Genomic DNA, 21,401 nt, shown 5'->3' on the forward strand with positions numbered 1-21,401 from the left:
ACTTAAAAAATTCAAGAGGATAGGAGCAGTGGTATCAATATGGAGGTCCAAAGGCTTGTGTCTTTGATTAGGTGCATATGTGCATCTAAAGAACATACTTGCACATAGAAACCTTTCAGTAACTGGCAGTTTCATGAAAATGATGTAAGAAGGATAAGTCCATTCCTGGCTTTCTCTTTCAACAGGTTCAGTTACATAGTGCAAACTGTTCACAGATCAGACCATTTATTCCCCAATGAGTGTCTGTTTGGCCAGGACCCAAGGCCTGCTAGGCTAGAGGGCGATGGCGGCTGCAGGAGCTGCTTTGGCTACTGTGCTTTTTGTACACATGCAGCTCCCACATTTTACCCTTGGAATTGGATAGTCCCTTGCAGAGTACATTGAACTTGGAGGATTTTTTTTCATGTATTTTGCAGCCTCCAAGAACACCAAAGGCTTTTCTTAAAATCACAGTTCAGATGAACTTTGAGTAGCTTTTATACAGACAAAGTTCAGTTTAATCACTTAAACAGAAGGACATCATGAAATATGTTTTCATTCTGATTATTTTGCACCTAACTGGGAGACAACCACCAAATAAAAAGGCTTTCAGGATTTTTCTACTAGACCATAAAATCTCTTTAATTCTTCGACAAATGTACAGTTTGAATGAACTAAAGCCAGCGTTTATAGGAGGCCAGAAAAGAAGGCTGGAATTAATGGAAATTAATAGTTTTGCCTTTTGGAGACAAACTGAATAGGACAGAACTATTTATCAGAGCCAGGTTCTTAAAAACACCCAGTGAAACAGAATAAAGGCATATCCTTTCATACTTCATGGTTATACAATGAAGTAACTGGCTTTGGTGATATACACCATTTTTTTAAAAATAAATTTATTTATTTGTTTGTTTACTTTTATTTTTGGCTGTGTTGGGTCTTCGTTGCTGTGCATGGGCTTCCTCTAGTTGCGGCGAGCGGGGGCTACTCTTTGTTGCGGTGCGCGGGCTTCTCATTAAGGTGGCTTCTCTTGTTGCAGAGCACGAGTTCTAGGCGCGCGGGCTTCAGTAGTTGTGGCTCACAGGCTTAGCTGCTCCGTGGCATGTGGGATCTTCCTGGGCCAGGGATCGAACCCGTGTCCCCTGCATTGGCAGGCGGATTCTTAACCACTGTGCCACCAGGGAGGCCCTATACACCGTTTTAAAAATAATCATCAGCAAGTTACATGCAACAGTATGGTTTGGAAAAGTAAATCATCTATGCCTTGTGTCCAGGATGTACATTTCAGAAATCCTGATTGTATACACTGGTATGAAGATATGCGCTGGCCCTGGTTTATAGAACTTTAAAAAAAATTGGAGCTCTAGAAAGCCTTCCCTGAACCCCCCAAGTTGGGTGAAATGTCCACCAATATATGTCTACGTACTTACCTGTTTAGATGTCTGTCATTCATAATACATTGTAAGGTCCTTGAGAGCAGAGACCGTAGTCTGCCCATATTTAAAACACCACTACCAACATAAAGTAGGTGCTAAATAAATATTTGTTAAACTGTTGATGGAAGTCAGGCAGTGGGACAAATGAAAATTGGGCAGGGAGGTGGCCTAAAATGAACATTAAAAAAATTGCGCACTTTCTACTCTGCTCTCCATGATTTGTATAAAAATCTATACTCCTGAATCTGAGTCCATCTGTATGACAGGGCCAGGTTTATATAATATGATTAAAGAGCCTATCTTGCTAAATTTCTCTCTCTTAAACTTCATTATTTTATTCTGTCCTCTTGCCTGAAATCTCAGGATAATAATATGCCTTTTGTAAAGTTCATGAATCTTAGAGGACCTTCCTGGTGATCAGTCTTTCATATCTTAGTATGACATTGTTGGATCAGGTTGCTCTACTTTTAACACCCAGCTGAGATTAGCAATGAGGAAAAAAGAATTTTAACTAAAGAGGTGGGAGGATGAGAGATGGTGCTAAATTAAGAGACAGGAGAGTGTTTTGGAGCGTGCGGAAATAGAGGGGAAATCCAGTCTGGGTAGCTCACTGCAGATCCAGGTCCTAAGTGGGGTAGGAGCTGGAAGTGAAGCATATACATAGGTGCAGAAAAGTATTTGGTGAAGAAGTCAAATTTAGAATCAAGTCACAGACTATGAGAGTTAGGATTATTACATGTCCTTAATGCCAATAGGGTGTGGAGCTATAGGAAGGTTGAGTGACATTCCCAAGGTCATATGACTATTTCTTGGTTGAGCTAGAAATAAAATCAACAGAACTTTAATCTTTTTACCACACCAGTAATTAAATTCAGTTCGAGTGCTTGTTAAGCATTTACTACATACTCAGCGCTGTGCTTCACATTGCTGAGAGTTCAAGTTCCATTTAAGGTCTTTTATCACCATAGAGTCCTCCATTTTCCTTTCTTTGTAATAAGGACTTCTTATTGTGAAAGCCAAAATACATGAGCAACATTCCTAACTTGTGCTGGGACATTGGAATCTAAAGATAATGAGTGAAAGTCTCTGCCTTACAGTAGATTCAAATCAATCAGTGTAACAAATATAATAAAGCCAATTGTAAAGAACTAACGCCTCTCTTTGGAATCAACTTAAACATCTCCCTCTCGAGATCCATGTAGTCATCAAGTTACGTAGATTCTGTCTTAATAATGTCTCCCAGGTCTGCTCTTTACTTATATAGCCTTCATTCTCACCTTAGTCTGCATCCTCATCACCTCTCATATGGATTATTACAATAGTCTCTAAATTGGTATTCTTATACCTATTTTCTCTTGTCCTTCAATCATTGCACACCTATGTCAGATTAATATTCCTATAACATCACTTTATGTACATACATCACAAATCTGTTCAAAAACATTTACTGTTCCCCACTGACCAAGATTAAAGGCCAAATTTTTATACTGACTTCACAGTCACCCCTTTTGTCCTCCTTTGTACTTATCTGTTTATGGACATGTCTTGTTCCTGACACTAGATTATAAATTCATAAGGGCAGGGACTCTAGCTTCTTGTCTTTCAATTCCTGTATCCAAGCACAAATTAGGCACTCAGTAAGTGTTTCTTACTGATGACGATCACTTCTTATAATATTAAAATATTTTCCTTTAATGCCCATAATCAAATTTACAGAAGACGTTTCTGCATTTGCTAAAGGCTTTTGTTATTAGTTATTTGACTTAATCTTTCTAACCATTAATTTTCAGAATAGTATTTCATATTATCTATAATTTTACACACATTCACATAGAGTTAAGTCAAGCTTTGTCAGAGACTGACCTAATTCCTTAATATGTGTCCCAAACAGCTACACTGTTATGATTTGACTTGTCTCTCAGTATTTAAGCTTAAATCTGTCTTATCACTACTAAATATACAACCCATCCTGGCCAAGAATATTAAGAGGAACAAGTAACTCTCCCTTCTCTTTGTTCTTTGTGTTTGTTCTTTGTACTAGTTCCCACAGTGGGTATATTCCCAATGGGTCCATAGGGAGTCAACAGGAGTTTTAGCTGAAGGCAAATGATGGATTATGCTCACTCAGAGAAATTCCATACTCATTTTTAACCAGATGGGAAACAAGATGTCATGGAAAAATCATTGGCTTAGCAATCAGAGGGTTCTAGACTTGGTTTTGCTGACAACTAACAGTATGATCTTAGAGGCATATAAATACTCGCTATGAATCTATCTGCACATCTATCAAACAAAGGGGTGGTGGATTTGATTCATTCATTTCACAAACCTTTGATGGTTGTTGAATACATGATAGGCATGGTACAAGACACTTTAAGGAATAGAAACATGAACCAGACATGAGTTTCTGTCCTTGAGAAGATTATAAATCTAGAAAGCAAAGTTATGTACCCAAAGGACTGAAATACAAGGTAGACAGGCATAAGAACCATGAAACAGGTACAGATAAAGTATGTAATGATCTCGCAGATCCCTTCAGCTTAAACATTCTATGATTGATAATTCATTTTTCATGGAGAAAAGACTTCCCTTCCCAAAACAGAGATATTGTAATTATTTATCAAAGTGTTTCCTTCACTAGCATTACCTCCTAGTCAATGGGAAAGCTAGGAAGGCCCAGTTGAATGATTTTGGCCTTAATCAGAAGGAAATGGATAAAGAACCTTTTACATAAAGAATTAATACTCCTTAACAAGTCAGCAAAAGAAAACAACAGGAACTTTTACAATTAGATACATTAGTAACTATTTTATAAAGGAATGTTGAAGACAAAAATCAAATCACACATGACTGAGTCTCTGCTATATTTCTAGCCCTCCTCAATATGGTGCCCCTCCTCAATCTGATTAGCATGTAGGTAGGGAGATAAGACTAATTACACAGAGGATGATTTTAAAACAGTTCACAATAAAATTGCATAGTGCAAATTGTGGTACCACAGTAGGTAAGAGAAGAGAAACACTGCAATGACGGAAAGAGCTGTCTTTAAAATAGTCAGATCTGGGTTTAAAGCCTTCTCTGCCGCTTACTGGTTATGTGACCTTGGGCCTATTGCTTAAGTTCCTTGTAACTCAGTTTCCTCAACTGCACAATGAGGATAATTGTAGAACATCCTATGCAGGTTTGTTGCAAAGATTAAATGAGCTAATGCATGTAAGGCACCAAACACAGTGTCTGGCCCATAGAGATGCTTAATGGCTATTTGTTGGATGTGATAATAAGGGTGGGTTGAAATACCTGAGGAAGAAGTTCTGCCCAATACGGGCATTTAAAGATGGCAGAGAAGAGGGAGTAGGAAAATATTTAAATGAAATCTGGTTGTAATTTTGACCTGTAAGGAAAAAAATCAAAAAAGAAGTATATGCATTATCTTATACACTTCGACAATGTATGTAGAAATAACCTAATGTCAGCAACCTCCAGCTAATATCTAGTGATAATTAACAATCTAGTACTTGTTTTGTTGGCATATCCCTTCTCAACTTTGTCATTAAACTGTCTCATCAGTGAATCATTAAATATCATAGGCCTACTGAATTTGGTTCAAGGATCATCAGAGTAAATGCAAGCACAATTTATTTGCTAAATTCAACAAATTTTCTTTTGATCTGCTAGCAGCCCCAAATGAGTAAAACTTTGAGAAATACTTCCAAGTAGCATAACTCTTTCTTATATCAACCTTTCTAAAATTGTTGAAACTGGGTGAAGTATTTGACCAGCCTGCACCTTTTTTCTTTTTACATAGTTAATATTATGACGACTGGCCGACCGAAAATATTTGGTGCTTTGGGATGAAATGTGTTATTAGAAATGGAAGACACAAATCATCAAAAATAAAATTTGGAAGCAAGAAGCTTATCCACTGAATTCAGTTTTCAAGGAAGAAAACTGAGCACATTATTGAGAATAAGTTGTTTTCTAAGTTTGATATGAACTGAAGCATGTTTCCTCTGAAGCATGAGGAAACAACAGTCTCATGGTCTTTGACACACTAGAGCTGTGGTGGAAACATCACATCCCATTTCGATTCATGAACTCTGGGTTAGGAAAATTAATCTGGAAAAAAACAAAACTCCCTCTATTTAACTTTCCAGTGAAATTGCACTCACTTTGTGTGTCCCCATTACTTGACTTTGAGTGGAGGTAACCATACTCTCTTCCTACAGCCCTGCATGATTAGAAAAACTCACAGCAGCACTTGGTCTCTAGGTTGTCTTAGCCTGACCCAGGCAATCACCCCTGGGCGTATTTCCAAGGGTTAGGAGAAAGTTATTTTTTTGAGAAAATGATGGCATTTTGTAAAAAAAACATAAAAGCATTTGCAAAGACTGAACATATTAGAATCAAGTTCTTTTCAGAGAGTTCATCTTTCTGTATACAGCCAGTGATTCTAAGAAGTAAACCTCATTTCCACTACCCTTTATAACTGAAAGACTTCTCTCTATCGTTAAAAGACATTATTCCCAGAAGGGTGAATTTGTTGTTAAAAGATGAGGTATAAGTCCAGTTTTTGAAATCAATTGCTTAAAATCTCCAAAGTTGATCAGGAGTTAGGCAGCAATTTTAGGGTTTAGTAATCCAAGCATCCTTAAATAGACTTGAGGCCTGGAGCCACAACTGAGAAGTATGCCATGATCCTGTGGGGGACAAACCCATTATTTCCTCCAAAAGATTTTTAAAGAAACTTTAAAAATAGTCAAGTATGTTTTATGATAAAAACAATGAGACATATTTTGAATAAACAGGTAATAAGATACAGGCACATAAAGATGTAATGAAATTGTAATTTTTTAAAAATGGTCTTCCAGTGTCTATCATTAATGGATGTTTTTCACGATTAAAGATTTAAAGATCTTGCCTTTCCATCTGGAGATGGTTTTAACATGAAAATACGGTAGATGAAATGGATAATTCAGGTTGCAAGTCTATGAATTTTATATTCCTATCCAACTGCATGTTGTTTCCCTCCCAAGATACCGTCTCTGAGGTTTGCCAGTTACAACAGTGTGACTATTTTGAAAGAATGTTCATTTGAATTCCCAGCAAAAATAATTTCAAGGAGACGCTGCCATTCAAAACATTCACAAATGAACTCCATACTTCATTACCTCAACTGCAGGCACAAATATAAAGGCACTACGACTTTTTTTTTTAAGATTTAATTTTATTTATTTTTGGCTGTGTTGGGCCTTCGAAGCTGCGCGCGGGCTTTCCCTAGTTGCTGCGAGCGGGAGCTACTCTTTGTTGCGGTGCACGGGCTTCTCATTGCGGTGGCTTCTCTTGCGGAGCACGGGCTCTAGGCGTGCAGGCTTCAGTAGTTGTGGCACGTGGGCTCAGCTGTTGTGGCTCGCGGGCTCTAGAGCACAGGCTCAGTAGTTGTGGCACACGGGCTTAGTTGCTCCGCGGCATGTGGGATCTTCCCAGACCAGGGATCGAACCCGTGTCCCCTGCATTGGCAGGCAGATTCTTAACCACTGCGCCAACAGGGAGGCCCCAGAAGACACTGACTTTTTCATTCAAAATATGTTTTTGACTGAAACAAACAAAAAATCATGCTCTCTGTTAGAAAAGGACACCCGAGGAAGGGTAAAAGTAGACTGCCTCTACTGTGAACGTGAACTTGATAGCTGTGCTCTGTTACTGACAATGACATAAACGTTTTGTTCCCTGTGGAACCTGTTTTACTATCTCTGACCATTTTATGACTGTTAGGTTTGTAGGCTGTCTAATATCTGTGCCCATGGCAAACCACTGAAGATAAAATGTGCAGAGGAAAGAGAATGTGGTTTGTTGAATGCTAAACTAAGCTGAAAGTCAGCAGACCTTGCTTCTATTTCTGGCTTTTCTTTGGACAAATCATACCTTCCTTGACCTTGAACAAGTAATTTACTATCACTCTACCCCAGATGGTGCAATTAGGCCTCATTATAAGAAAACTCCAATACCACATTTTTCCATAGCATAATTTATAAAGTAGGGAATAAATGTAAAATACATTAATTGAAGAACTGCTCATTCAAAGTGCTTCAAAGCCCCCCTACATAATGGTACCATCAAAAGTATAGCTAAAAACAAACTCCAGAATAGCAGTGGGAATACGTGGTTCCTATGGCCTCAGGTGAGATCTGAGGGGCAGTTACGATGAGAAAAGGAGAAACCCAGGACAAAGATTTGCAGTTATTCTCCCTCCTTCCCTTACTTTCTTCTGTTTCTTCCTTCCCGGTTTTATTGGAAAAGGAGTGGGAATTGCCAAATTTTGCTTGCACTGAGGACATCCACAGTGATGATACTATTGACCAGAGGAAAGTTCCCCCTGAACAAGGCCAAAGAACAATAATTGAGGGCTTTATGGATGAGAGGATGGGGAATGGTCCATCATGTGCACCTCTGATAATATAATGGAAGTTTCAGAAGGGGAAACCGGTATGATGGCCAAACTATCTGGGATTTTTAAGCACCTAGGTTATAAACAAAGCTGCTCTTTTTTCCAAGTCTCGGGATGTGGCATTTAAAAAAGTCATGTCCCAGGAATACATCTTCAGCTATAGGATGTAAGATAGTAATAAAGCAGAATTCCTTTTTTTCAAGGTCACTCTACCAAAAAAAAAAAATCCAGGGATGCATTTATTTCATATATTGAAGGATAGTTAGACCAGGTGATTATTTCTATTTTATTTTATGGCATCAAGTGAATTGGGTATAATAATAAAATAGAATTAGAGAATTCTGGAGTCAGAAGGAGCATTAGAAATAACTCATTTTATAGCATGTAAACTTAGGCACAGAAAAAGAAAGTGAGTTGCCCAAGATCAAAACTTAGTAAATACTACCTATAGCTGATTCACTTTGCTGTATAGTAGAAACTAACATGACATTGTAAAGCAAATATACTCCAATACAAATTTAAAAAAAAAAAGATGAAACCACCTACTTCATAGGACTCTGGGATAAAATGAGAGGATACATGTAATGTACTTAGCACAAGAAAAGCATTACAAATGGTGAACATTATTATTACCACAGGATTAATTGTTAGTGTGAATCCCAGAATAAAGAAACAGCATGCTTCAAAGATGTTATACATGTATGTGTATATATATATATATATATATATATATATATATATATATATATATATATATATGTATATGTATATGTATATATCTATATTCTTTTTTCGATTATTTTCCATTATAGTTTATTACAAGATATTGAATATAGTTCACTGTGTTATACAGTAAATCCTTGTTGTTTATCAAATAAATTTTAATTAAGGTTATTTTGATCCTAAATTTGTATGCTCAGTTTAAAAAAAATTATGTCGTTTTAAGATGATTCTCTGTCACAGCCATATATAAATAAAGTATTTTTGTAGACCTTAAAAAAAAAACTTAGTAAATACTGACACTAGAAATCAAATCTTCGGAATCTCATTACAGCAAAAAATATTCCACTGCTTAGATTTGACATCGTATGACCTGACAAGCTCCTAGAAGTAGTACCATTTGAATTTTCCTTCTTTCTATAAGAGGTACAACTGCTAAATATGAACCAGTTACTGGGACCATAACTGACTTTCGTTGGATGTTCCCTAGTTTTCATTTTGGCTTTAATTTTTCTACCAATATGGCATAAGTTATTAACTATTGTGATTGTTATTATTAGTCGCAGCAGAATGAAAGGAGGAGAAAAATATTAAAAGGCTGAAATGTGTTACCCAATAAAGCCACAGAATCTTCTACAGAAAAGTTTTAATAGGGAAGAGAATTACTGATGGTTTATTTTCCTGCCTGTAGACAGGCAAGATTAATCTGTCTAAAGCAATCTTCTACAAGTCTATAGCGTTGCGAGGGCCACTGTTGGCATATGTAACACTTCTGGCAAATTACAAAGTGGCACTTCCTGTAGGCAGACAAATTGAGGGGGAAAAAAAAAGAGTCCCCTCTTAGCAAGCGGATCAATTACAAAACAGCACAGTTTCCGGAAGCGCCTGTGCTAGTTGTATTTCCCTACCCCTTGCCCATCCACCCAACACTTTTGTGCAGGATGCACCCTTAAACAAAAACCCTGGGCATTATTCTCTCTTTTCTAAATGCTGTCACTTCTGTCTGCATCTTCTGTTTTAGTAATAAGTTAAAATTCAGCTGTTGAAAACACACAGTTTTGCTTTTCCTTGGCTGGACTTCAGCATCAACAGAACAGGAGCCCCAAGTCTCTGTAGTATCCTAGCAATAAGCATGAACTTTTACATTTCAAACACATTGACCCATTCTGGCACATCTGCAGGCTGCCCTGCCCACCCCTTCTCTTCAGCCAAATCCTACCGATGTTTCAAGTCCTCCTCTTCTCTTCCAAGCAGTCTTTGCTGACACATTCCAGTCCTCATTGATATTTCTTCTTTGCATCCCCTAAGATTTGTTGTCTGTTGAGGATTTGGAATGGATTAATATGGCATTGAATGGCCTTTGGTGAGAGGAACCAGTAATGCTTAAATCACCAGGCTGTACGGAAATAACAGTAGCATTTCTGCAGGAGTGGTTTCAGGGCAAGGCAGAAATCAATCCGGAGACTATCTAGCAGCTCTGTATGTGGAGTAAGGTAGACTTATAAGTAAAAAGAAAACAAGTGCCCAGCTGCCCGATGCACACGGTACCAGAGTATGCTGTCCAGATTCCCACTTTCTTGGCCTGTAGTACAGATACCCACCCAGCCAGTGCTTCTGAAAACAAGGGATCAATCCCTCCACATGGCAACTGTGACTAATAATTGAAAGTATGTCTCCTAAGTAATGGAGCTTTTACCATGTCCATTACATTCAACATGGGAAACTTCTGTAGCTGGTTTAAGAAGATTTAAAAAAAAATCAAGAAACCTACTAAATTATTAACTGTCATAGTAATGAAGACATTTATTTTAATAATGTAGCTGATTCCCTGTAACAATTACCACCAGATGCCTCCTTTCTTGAAATTGATGCATGTTTGAGTTAAAAAGACATGAGCAGTTTCAAGTCTACCTTTTCATCTTCGAACAGAAAAAGAGCTGAATGGGGAGTGGGAGAAATAACAGGAATTGATGTGACTCCTGTTGATATCTTATCAAATATGTACGTATAAGTGTTTATTCTTTTCTACTGGTTTGTAATTGTGGTGCTAATGACTGTCACTTTTGAGGTTGCTTTGGAATAAAGCTTGCCTTTCTGTGAAAAAACAAAACAATCCCAAAAAGGGGAGGGGGCCAAAAGGCCATTTTACTCCTCTTTCTATCCTAAAACCCATTCCAAATCTTAACACTCCAATTGAGAAAGGGTCAAAGATGCTAATGAAATAATAGGAGAAAAATGCATATTCATAACCTCCAATGCCTAGATAAGTGTGTGTATGTTCTGTGTCTGGGGTGAGGTTGGTGTACAATTCCTCTTACCTAGCCACATGCAACCGAAAGGAGCACTGTAAGAGAGGCAGAGGGCCAGCTAGCTCAGAGCAATCCCTACGCTCTTTTTTTCTTTAGGTTTTTTTTTTTAGTTTTTTTAAAAAGTTTTATTTTATATGGGAGTATAGTTGATTAACAATGTTGTGTTAGTTTCAGGTGTACAGCAAAGTGATTCAGTTATACATATACATGTATCTATTCTTTTACAAATTCTTTTCCCACTTAGGTTATTATAGAATATTGAGCAGAGTTCCCTGGTCTACACAGTAGGTCCTTGTTGGTTTTCTGTTTTAAAATATAGCAGTGTATACATGTCAATCCCAAACTCCCAGTCTATCCCTCCACCCCCAACCGCCTATTCTCTTATGGAAGGGAAAGAGCCCACTTCACACCAGTTGCCCTATTGACTAGCAAAGCAAGCAACCTCTGGAGGCCAACATTATTTGGGGGGCATTTGATTATATTCGATGTAATAATTCAAATGTAATTCAATATAATTATATTCAGCTAGAGACAGGATGGTCTTTGTTTTATAAATGTTTGTCTTGAATCTCCAGAAAGATTAGAAACTCTCTGAGAGCCAGGTCAATATCCATGGTGCTTCTAATTCCTAAAGGTCTTAACTGAGACACATAGTAAGTACTCAGTCAATATTTGTATGATTAAATGTAAAAGTAAATCCTGATTTTTGAAACTCAGTGTAACCTGGTTTTACAGATATGAGGGTAATGGCATGATGTATTATATTCAAAGGAGGTAGAGAAGAGTTAAGAACTGGCAAAAGAGTTTAAACCGTCAAGAGTAGCTCTACTGGATGAAAAAAGCATACCCTCAAACCTTCTAATTATAGGCTAGGCTCTTGAGTTAATGACATTTCTTTACAAGACATGCGATTTATTTTTTTCTGTCTGGAAGCAACACACATTCAGGAATTGAGACGAACATCAATAGAACAAAAGCTGTAGCTCAGCTGTTTGGAGGAAATCAATTCAAACAACTCATAATTTGCTGGGTGACACATCATGAAACATTAAGCTAAGTGGCGGCACCTGGCTTCAGAAGCGTGCTCTCTAGGACAGCTACCAATTTATTCATGCTGAAAAGGAAAGTCTCCCCCTCCCCACCCCTTTCATGTAAAGCTTAAAAACCAAAATGATGATGATATCAAAGGGCTCTAAAATAAGAGCCTCTCAACAGACAGTTATCTCTTTGTCAGGTTATTTCGTGCAACTTTCTCAAACAACGTGAACAATGAGCTATACTAAGGAAATGCTTTGGGACCAGAACTTGTGAGGTTCAGTATGGGAGGCATTAAGTGTGGCAGAATATCCGTATAATGGAGGTCTGGTTCACAACCTGGTGAGGTTGCCAGTGAATATGTTTTCACTGGTAACTGGGATTAGAGAAAAAAGGAAGCACAAGCACCTCTGTACCTTCAAAATAGCAGGTAGAGAAATGGGCACCGGTTCATCATGATGGGCTACGTACTGTCCCAGAGAAACCAATGAAAGTGGTGTTCTCAGAAGGGAAAAGGGGGAGAAAGCTGACCCTGGGTTGACTGAAAAAGATGGTCAATAGGAGTACGCTGTTAGTGATGAAGCAAGGTGCTAAGTGTCATGGAGGAACTTTGGGGAGCAGTCAGCACATCATTGGCCACAAGTCCATAGTGAATGAAGACGTACTACCTGGTCAGTTTGAGCTAGTTGAGATGGGAGATATAGAAGAAATAGAGCCACTTTCCTCAAAAAGTATATCATCTAATGGAGACAAGAAAAATCATGACTGTTGACTATTTACTATGTGTCAAATAGTGCTTTTCCTGTTATCTTACAACATAATCCCCACAACATCCCACTGAAGTGAGTACTAGTACTCCCTCCATTGTACAGATGAGAAGCATGACGTCAAAAGAGGTTATGCATCTTGTGCAAAATCATTCATCCAGTAAGTTCCAGAGCCAAGATGTGTCACTTGCTCTTACTCTATGCACTTAATCACTAAAGTAGAGCCAACTGTAAAAAGGGGATTAAAATGGTGTCAACCACGGAGTTGTGAGGAGCATAAATGTGTTAACATATGAAAACAATGAGAGTGTCTGGCATAGAGCCAATGTTCAAAAATGGTCAGTTATCACCATCTTTACTGTCAACAGTGTTTTCCTACTTCTTAATGCAGGAATCCTTTTTACAACATCCTTGACAGGTAGTTCCCAGCTCTTGATTATACATCTCCCCAGGGCCAGGAAGCTCAGTACTTGAGCAAGTGGCTTCATTGTGCAACAGCTCTTATTGTTTAGAGGGATTTCCTTTGATCAGCTGAAATAAACCTTCCTATAACTTTTGCCCACTGGCCCTACTTCTCCTATTGATAATAACACAGAATAAGCTGACATCCTTTTCCACTTGACATGCCAGATTAAATGTGACACGAAATAGAGAATTGTTTAAGATTTTTGAGCTGGAGAACAACATAAGGAAAGGCAAGTTTAAGGAAGATGTGTCTGATGAGAATAAGGAGAGCTGGATCGGAAAGCGGTGAGAATGGAGGGTGGGATGTCAGTGAGGAGGATATGGCAGTAATCCAGGTCATATGGACCAGGAGAAGAGCAATGGCAGTGAAGATGGAGAAGCTGCACAGATAAAGGAAATCTTTCATGGGGAAATCAGACAGGGCTTGGGGACTGGCCAGATATGGGGGATAAATAAAATAAATGTCACTGATGACCCTCAGTTTACAAACTTAGCTGTTCAGAGGAGCTAAGTTTTTTTGTTTTGTTTATTTGTTTTTGGGGGGATGGGGTGCATTTGGAGGGTGGGAATTTGATGAATTTGGCTTAGAGTTGACAATTAAATAAGCCAAAAAAATCCCACTACCTAGAGATAGTTGACTGGCAAGAGATACCTAGGTATGAGATACTAATTTTAACATCATCAATCAGAAGGGTTGAATAGGTTAAACAAACTCGATTCAGGGCTTCAAATGGGAAGGTGAGAATCTGAACATGGTCCAGTAGGTATGGATGGTCTTGTGTGAAACTCTGAAGGACCTGGGATTCTAAAGCCTCTGGCTGCCCTTCCTCTTGGCTGTCCCTTTCTCTTCTTTTGATGGTGCCTGCTTCCCTACCACTTAGGTCTCCCATACCCGTGTCTCCCTCCACTCGCCCTCCTATTTATATTGTGATGAAGTAAAACTAACTTTAGTGGGTCAAGGTGGTCATGTAGCAAGAACATAAACTAGGAGTCAAGAAACCTGGATTCTCATCTCAGCTCTTCCACTCCTCCTTCTGAATCCCAAAAGGGCCCTAAAGGCCCCTGCAGTTCAAAATCAATTTGTGTCCAACCTGTCTGTACTGAACGTGGCCCCAGTTCATTGGCTCAGTGCTGTGAAACCATTTCCAGAGTCTCCATTCACCCTAAGGTGCAAAAGACAGCACAGCTTAGTGTATCCTGCTGGAAAGAAAGGAGTAGATACTATGTTTAATGGATAATCCAGAAACAATAGTCTTCGCTCTTGGAATGAAGTCTGATAGAGATATCCAAATACATGCATACTAGTACAGGTGACCCTTGAACAATGCCGGGGTTAGGGACCTGACCCTCTGCCGAGTTGAAAATCTGCGTATAATTTATAGTCAGACAATATCTGCGGTTCCTTCATAAGCACTGTTTCGCATCCACCAGACTGTGGTATTTACTATTAAAAAAAAAAATGTCCACGTGTAAGTGGAGCCTCGCGGTTCAAACCCGAGTTGTTTAAGGGTCAAATGTATAAGGACTCTTTCACCCTCTCCTGAATTCAGCTGAATGGTTCATTGGTGGAACTGGCAAAGATACATTGGGGGAAGACTGCAGTGGCATTGAATAGACTTCTCATACCAAAAACCTAGACTTATCTGTTTGGTGTATATAGTTTATGTACAGATACGTAGATAAGTATGAAAAGGTCTGGAGAGTTATATATAGAACAGTTAACAGCAGTTCCATCTGGGGTGGAGAATAAGGTCAGAAGGAAGGGACTCACATTGCCCTCTAGATTGTTCAGTGTGTGAATTTTTACAATGAGAATCTAGTCCTGCATTAACTTGTATAATCTAAAAAGCAATAAACATGCTTTTCATTTTTATAAAAAAGACAACTGTTTATTAAATCTGAGAAGCTTCCTCCTCTCTCGTCCCAAGATCACCAGCTTCTCTAGGCTCACAGCCACCTAAGAAACAAAATCAAGAGAAAAGGTGTTTAAAAGTAATGCAAAGAAGAAATGGAGTGTTTCAAATGGCCTCAGGAAGGCTGGCTGCTGGGCTACGGTCCCCAAAGGTTAACCAAGCTGTGTTTCAGGCAGTAACCCCGAGGGGCCTCTTTAACCTCCTCCCACCATCTGACAAGCAAACAAGAGAAAATGTGGCTGGTGTGAGTCCACTGCAGAGGTGGGGAGTTCTTTAGTGCAGTAGTGACAATGCCTTGCTTCCCTAGATCTGGCACATTTCAGAAGCTGCTGACGTGTTGATGCCTGCTAAAACATGATGTGGGAAGAAGAATGAATGTGGGCAAGCTTGGCTAGCCACTCAGAGGGAAATGATCTCATTTCTCCTGCTGGGCAACCCCCAGTTGATGGTAAATGGAATAAGACAAGGTAGCATTTAAATTCCATCATTATGGTTTTCTTCTTCAAAGCCACAAGTTTACAGATGATGGCTTCTATTGTTTCTTGAACTCTTTATCATAGCTGTAGCCAGAAAAGGAGAAAGATTCAGAAACACTGTCTTGGCCAGAATTTCATTCTTCTGCTTCTCTTTGGGGATACTTCCATTATTTTTTTTTTCAAATGTACAGGGGTGGCCTTTGGCACTTGATATGGTCTTATGTGCCGGCTGGCTGGTTGGAAGTCATGAATATTGGAGCCTTTAATCCATAATCTCTCCCAGTGCAATTTGTCTATGAGATTCCTTTCCTGTCCTGCCAGAGGGTAGTAGAGTTATAATTCATGATCCTGTGATCTTCAACATGGCTTCTGGCATAGTGAGTAAGTTCTTTGTTCTTTTAGGACAGAACTGTCACTCATCACTAAACAGCCCTTCATTTTTTTCCTGAACACTGACTCATAGAATCATAGATTCTCAGGGATGGAAGGAAGCCGAGAGGTCGTCTAATCCAACCCCTTACTAGCTGACTCCAGGCAGTGCCTAGGCATGATGAATTACTTCATGCCCCAAATAAGTAATATTTGGTGAAATGAAAAGGGTGATTTGTGAGGGTCAGAGATGGAACACCTCCAAAAGGACTCCAAAGAGATGCATGTGCTAAAAGGTATGATGTAGGAAAAAGGCGTATTTAATAACACTTTTGTTTCTGTGAGATTAACCAGGTACAAACCCAAATTCAAAACTGAGAACCTCCTAATTATATAATAATAGTGAAAATGATGATGATGATGATAAAAAAGTGAGAACAGTTAAAATCAGTTAAGATTTTTCTGAACCCTGGTATGGAGCTAAGTTATTCATGTGAATTACATAATCATCAAATCACTCTTTTGAGTCTGATATTATCCTCCATTTTACAGATGAGGAAACTAGGGCTTTAGAAAGGTTTGGAGTGGTTTGCCCAAGGTCGTATACCTACCAAGTGGCAGAACTAACACTGGAACCCAGGAGTTAGTCTTTGTCACCAGGCCATCCTACCCTATTATTCTTAAAAGAAGACAGTAACTGTAGAAAATAGTTATCTCCCAGATTTGTCCCCAGCTGCCTGGCTAGCAAGGGGATATGTTTCATAATCTTTTCTCTAGACCCCTCGAGATCCTTCTCAGTTTATAAGCCCAGATTTGAGCTAAAGCAGAAATATTTCTTGCTTCTGTCCCTTTACACAGAGGATGTTTTGGTTTCAGCCAAGAGCAGGAGAAATGCTTCTCTGAGCTGTGGTTATATTGCTAGTGCATTTGGAGCAGGTGATATGTTTAAAGGGAAAATAATCGCCTATGGTCCTGGACAGCTGGTTTGAGAGGCATTAAAACCCTACTCTGATCCAAAGAATAAGTACCTTTCATACAAGCTCTCTGCCCAGCTAGTCAAAATCCATAAATCCATCAAAGAGAGTGTAGTTTTTGTCTTAAAATATCTCAAGGATAAGTTTTTCTGTTAAATGCGTCTTCCTTTGAATACTAAATTTTTAAAAGCTGGGGTTTTCTTCAAAGTAGTGAGGTAATGGTTTCTGAACAGATACGGGGGAGGCAGAACATTGGCCGCCTCTGAACACAGTTTTCCCGCAGAGAAGGTAAGGATGCCACAGAAATAAATAACCAGAATCACGTGTAATAAAGGGCCCATGCTTTTGTCTCACATTTATACTTTACCAAATGTTCTCCCACATTGTTGCTTCACAACAACCCTGTGAAGTAGGCAAGACATATTTTATTTTCCTGATTTGGTGAGAAAGAAAACTGAGACAGAGTTTAAAAGGATCACTCAAACTTATGTGGTAAAATGATGAAAATGACAGGATTAAGATCCAGGGATCTTTTTATCTTGTTCTATCCACATTGAATAGTTCCATACTGATGGATATCATGCTTACAAGTTTTTAATCATTATGAAATATCCCTTGCAATTGTATCATCTTCCTTTGGCCTTAAAGATCTTGTTGTTAATAATGTCCTTGCTCTTTGATCTTCATGGCAAATTAGTATATGTCAAAGCATTAGTATATTACATCGGTGGTAGAATTTCCTGTATCTGATTTTTTTCAAAAAGTCAATATATGGTCATTGTCCTCACTAAAGGTTATCACAGCAATAATCTTTAATGCGTTTGTAAATGTGATTGGTTGTACATTTGGAGAGAAGAAGGGGAAATAACACTAAGTGAATATCAACTACATACTGGATACTTTGTGTGCGTTATCTCTTTTAATGCTCTCAGTAGTGAAAAAGGAAAGTAATACTATTGTCCCACTTTACATTTAAGAAATTGACTCTTAGAAATGTTAAATAACATGACCAAAGTCCCACAGATATCAAATTGTGAAGCTAGGACTCAAACTGGTGTAGTCTGACTCCAAAGTCCAGGTTTTTAAACAACTGTGCACACTGATTTCTAGTAGCTGAAGCTACATAAATACTAATAGTTCATCTCGAGTGTTTATTATCTACCAGCCACTGTGCTAATGACTTTGCCTTCCTTATCCCATTAATTATTAAAACCTGTGAAGTAGGCGCTAGTATTATCCCCATTTTATAGATGAGGAAACAGACTAATAATGTTAAGTAATTTGTCGCACAGCTGATAAGGGAAGGAACCAGAATAATTACTATACACCTCTGGTTTTCTGTGTGCCAGTCAGACAGTACAGCTTCTGAAGTATGAAAAAGGAGTAAAGAACCATTTTGCAGCAATAATTTGAGTTGGAATGTATATGCAAAATCACGTATCAAAAACTCAGGGCCCATGAGAAACATTACTCTTTCATTCTCAAGGTTACTGACTGGTTATAGGGGGTGGGGCATTTTTTATATGCTAAGAAGCCCTTGGTGAAGACAGAAGCCATTAAATAAATCAGTAAGGTTAAGAGCAGAAGTGTCAACTGGGGTACAGTTTATTAATTTGTTGGCTGTGATGACAGCCAGTTCATGAACTTGAGCCCTGACATATATAATCTTTTACTTTGTACTTGTTTTGGAAATTTTATAGATGAAAAGAACTAAAATAATGATGCAGTGAATTGCTATGTAATGACACATGAGCTATGTTGTCAAAATACATAAAAGATAAGGTATATACAGACAGACAGGTATCAATTGGAATCCCAACTCTGCTGCTTCCTAGCTGTGTGATCCTGGTCAAGATATTTGACTTCTCTGAGCCTTAGTCTGCTTGTCTTTAAAATGAGGCTAATCATACCTATCTCACAGCGCTGCTGTGAGTCTCTAATGAGTTTAAATATGCAAAGAACCTAGTCCTGAATTTGGCACATAGCAGTAACTCAATATATATCAGTGCCCTCTGCCTTTCCCTTGAGAAACATTATTTAAAATTATCTCCATACAGCAAGGACTTTTTAAGATCTGGAAAATAAACATTTTTGCATGCATTAGTCATAGTAGTTTCATATTATTTCACCGTTTCTACTTTGTTAGGCAGTTGTGGCTACCCTAGACCGTGTGCTTCTTTATAGCATATGCAGAAACTGACACACGCAAAATGGATTACTTTGTGGCTGACAATAAGATTTGCACAAAATTATTGCTGCATTCTAATTTGTTTACTCTTTTTTTTCTCATATTGCTTGGCAGAATTGCCAAAATGGCACTTAGAAAACCAGAAATACATGGGAAAGTAAGTTATCCAAGCAGACACTCAGAATTGCTTGGCGTCCTTTACAACAACTGGCAAATTAACCTTCATACACTGATAATACTGCAGAGTTAAAGGACCAACTGTATGGGTCTCCATGCAGCTGTCTCGTTTGCTGGTGCATGTTCCTAAAATAAAAATTAAAAAAAAGAACCACACACATGTTAATTGCCTTTTTCCTCCCAACAATCCAGCTACTCAGCCCTTCTTCTTGAAGCCCATTTTCGTAAACACTGTTTTGACCAAGAAGTGTCTGGAGATGGAAGGATGGAGAAAGCTTGTATTGTTTATTGACTATCAGAGGACGTTTCCTTCAAGCGACCTAAGGCATGTGTGAGTGCTATCATAAGAGCCACATTTTAAAGGGGTGAAGTCATCGCAAACGCCACATTAGAAGAGAGTGCTGGTGCCAAAGCCTATCCTCAACAGCATTTCCAGATTTGCTTTTTTAAAAATCCAGAGATTTTTTTTTTAAAAACACATAAATCAAGAGTGAACAAGGCAAAGGTTCAGCAGTTCACTTCCATGCATCGCTACCCTACATCTTGGAACTCAATTTCTTAGCCAGGTTGCCTTTTGGGGCTAAAAGAAGGGAAAGCAGAGATGGGGGGAGACAGAGCCAAGGATCCAAAACAGAAAAGGAGCTACACAAAGGTATAATAATCAGTAATCCTAAGCAAGAGAAAGCAGAGGAGATGGAAAGTTATTTAAAATCAGAGAAAGAGGAGAGGAAGAAAAGTTAGTTAAAATCGGCATGTAGCAAAAACTTTTTAACTTCCATTTTTACTGATGAATGCCCTTTAGTCTAGAATTAGAATTCTATAAAGTCAAACAAAGAGCCACAGTTAATTCCCTGGGAGACTCCAATTTCAACTTGGATTGGCTTTAACAATAAAAAAATTTTGTGCAAATTCAGAAAACAGCACACACAAAAATTAAAGAATGCAAAAAGCCTCTCCTAGGTGAGCTTGGTAGCCTTACATAAAGGAGAAATGAAAATTTTTTCATGCAATTGCCCTTTACTCCGAAGTTCTACTAATCCTGTCTTTTCATGTTTTGTAAAACATCAAATGCAGATTAAATGAAAACAAATCACTGGCATTGGATTCTAGAGAAAATAAAGGCCAATTTTAAATGCTTTTTATTGATTAGAACTGTTCAGGTGAATTACGGTGCCTAGTAATTGTTCAGGCAAGAAAGTGGGCATAAGCTTTTTCTCCTACCATGAGGCTGTGTACACACTTTGTTCTCTGAGGAAAAAGAAAAACTCTACATATTGAAGAAAGGAGCTGTACTTACATTGGACTTTAGTGGGAGTCTGGCTAATAGAGGTCTGTTCCTTTCTAGGAAATATGAGCAATTCCCAACGTGCAAAGTACATAAACACACATACAGGCCTCATGCCCACCCTCTCTCCTTGCCTGTACCTTTTGTCTCCAAACCTAAGGGACCACACACCACCTTCCTTTCATAGGCCCCTGTTTGTTACTCTTAAACATTTTTGGTTTATCCTGGCAAAATCCATATTTAATATTCAAGATTAAAATCAGAAAATATTAGAGCTGAAAGTTATATATACGTAGTTCAGTCAGTCAGCTATTTGCCTGAACCACTTATGTCCCCAGTTCCCCAAATGCTCATCCTTTAAATGATAGGCAAGATTGACACAATTGAAATAGTTTAACTGGCAAATTAAATTTCCTTCCTCTTTTCAGAAAAAAAATTACTAAGTTAGGTTTGACTCTACACGGTACTTGTGCCTTAGCATTTTAATGACCATTTATGAAAATATATCATTCTAAGTCCTCTTAGGCATTTAGGGGTGAATTGAAAGTACTTCTTTCTTAATTTGTTCTTCTCCTATTTCTTATGATCCTCTCTATCCCCCATACACATACACCTAGGAAAGAGGGGAAAAAATGTTATGAGAGGCTGAAGGTGGTGACTGAAAGTTCCCCAGAATGAATGAGAGTGAAAGGAGCTGAGATGACTTTGAAATGTTCTTTCTCAGAAAAAAAAAAAAAAAAATGAGAGAGTGGATGTTGTGGACTTGAAAATGGATAGTGATGTTTATATCTCCACCTCTATCTCTTCATAATCCCCTAAAGCTGAATTGTACTGTGCATTAAGGATGTCTAGTTGTACTTTAG

General features: G+C 38.4%; 1 protein-coding gene across 1 annotated transcript in view; it reads left to right on the forward strand.

Annotated features, from left to right (window-relative positions):
* LUZP4 (leucine zipper protein 4) overlaps positions 1 to 21,401 on the forward strand; it is a 146,045-nt gene that overhangs the window by 42,736 nt on the left and 81,908 nt on the right.

Source organism: Eschrichtius robustus, chromosome X, assembly GCF_028021215.1.
Source record: "Eschrichtius robustus isolate mEscRob2 chromosome X, mEscRob2.pri, whole genome shotgun sequence".
Lineage (NCBI taxonomy): Eukaryota > Metazoa > Chordata > Mammalia > Artiodactyla > Eschrichtiidae > Eschrichtius > Eschrichtius robustus.